Below are 1,949 nucleotides of genomic sequence, written 5' to 3'. Positions count from 1 at the left end.
ATTTATGATGAAATATTTTCAAAACATGAATTTTAGTTTTACAGCTTGATGAAACCTTTTTGTTTGACATCAGCCATTATAGATAATATGGCCATCTGAGTGTGTGTGGTACTGTTTGTGGTTTGTTTTTAACTGTTTAATACAGTTCATTATTCAAAATGTCAGAGTTCCTTATTTTTAAACTGAAACTTGCACTACTGTTCAAAAATAAATAACAACAAACCTGGAATTATGCATTTGGGACTTTTTTTTGCTTTTTCTTGTTGTACCGAACCCGTACCGAACTGTGACCCCCAAACCGAGGTACATACCGAACCGTGACTTCTGTGAACCGTTACACTCCTAGTGTGTAGACATCTTACCGACGTGCCCTTGTACTGCAGGTCAATCCTTCCTGAAGCATCTCTGGACAGACACTGAAACAGAAGACAACAGATCATCAGCACTGCATCAGACGTCTCTAAAGTTTCTTCTGTTATAGTTTCTTCCGCCCTCACCACGCTCTGTGTGGTAAATAAGATATGGGGTGTGCGTGTGTTACCTGTAGCATCCTGTGTGTGCCATTGATGCTGAGTGGTAGCAGGGGGGAGGCCAGGTTCCACAGTCCACTGACTTCCATCTGTTCTCCATCCACCTCCACCTGCAGAGACACAGACAGAGTCTACTGAGAGTTGTCCAGATGCACACTGATGAAGACTACAGTAACATGAATCCCTGCTGAATGATCTTCATCTCATCCTCTGGAGCTCAGGTTTGGACACAGTTGATAACATGATAATGTTTTATATGACAACCCACAAACATGAACTAGCATGCCTGTTTGATGGTGACTTTCTTATCCTCGTGCTTCAGGGACACTCGTTTGTCGTAAACGAAGATATTAAAGATATTTCATTTGTTCCTGGATGCTTATTAAATACTCACAGTATAAACATTCCCTGACTTGGTGATCTCCACAGAGTGTTTTCCCTCCTCCAGCTCCACGACCAGGTCCCAGCGGATCAGCTCCACAGGGGCCGAGGACACCCTGCAACTCAGATGAAGATTTATTTAAATAAAAGATCTCTCCATATTGAAATAGGCTCAGTGACAGTCAATGTTTTCAATTTGACTATGTTGATAATGTGGTGAGAAATATGGACTCTCAGACAGTGGTGTAAAGTAACAAAGTACATTCACTTAAGTACTGTACTCGAGTACAATTTGGAGATATTTGTAATTTACGTATGTTTTGTGTTTATGTTTTGCTACTTCGTACTTTTACCCTAGAATTCAGAGGTAAATGGTGTACTTTTACTCCACTACATCTATTCAATACTTCAAGTTACTTCACAGATGTGGATTAATGATGTGAAATATAATCAAGTGTTAAATCACACTTAAGTTCCTCCTGGAGTAAATCCACAAGCTACCCTGCAGTATACAAAGTCATTACAACTAGCTGCACCTTTACCAGCTTTGAGAACACTTTCATGATCAATCATTATAAAACATATCCAGGGTTTCCCACACATACTTAGGCGGGCCGCCCAGGTATATTAACGGCCGCCCAAGTATATTTCGCGACCCATTTAGGTTTCTTTTTCCATCCGTGACCACGACGCCATCTGCGATCGATTAACTTATGGACAATGATCCCTCGCTCTACGCCTCCTGTACTCAGTCCCGGACTGGCCATCGGGAGGACCGAGGGGTTTCCCGATGGCCTGGCCTGTTAAGTGGCCTGCCTCACACAGGGTGACTGGCTGTCTACATGTGGCCTGCCGAGATGGCCACTGTCATCCAAATCATAAATCAAAGCCCTTGATTGGTCTCTGTGTGTCATTCAAGCTCGGGAAAACCTCAGCTCAGGTGAGGGAAAGGACTCTTGAGTGTTTAGATGGTTAACTTAGTCTAAGTTCTCAGTGGGTCTCAAACGGTTTGGTCACCATTTATGTAAACACATATTT

General features: G+C 42.5%; 1 long non-coding RNA gene across 1 annotated transcript; it reads right to left on the bottom strand.

The window, feature by feature from the left end:
- Positions 1–296: 296 nt before the first annotated feature.
- Positions 297–1,054, bottom strand: LOC104955071 (uncharacterized). The gene is made up of 3 exons (XR_799423.1): positions 925–1,054; positions 542–640; positions 297–416 (listed from the first exon to the last, which is right to left on the bottom strand). It is a non-coding gene; the product is annotated as an uncharacterized lncRNA (long non-coding RNA).
- Positions 1,055–1,949: the final 895 nt, after the last annotated feature.

Source organism: Notothenia coriiceps, unplaced genomic scaffold (genome assembly GCF_000735185.1).
Source record: "Notothenia coriiceps isolate Sejong01 unplaced genomic scaffold, NC01 NC01_scaffold00024580, whole genome shotgun sequence".
Taxonomy (NCBI): Eukaryota; Metazoa; Chordata; class Actinopteri; order Perciformes; family Nototheniidae; genus Notothenia; species Notothenia coriiceps.
Note: the sequence above shows the minus strand (reverse complement) of the source record. Positions and strands in the feature narration are given on the sequence as shown.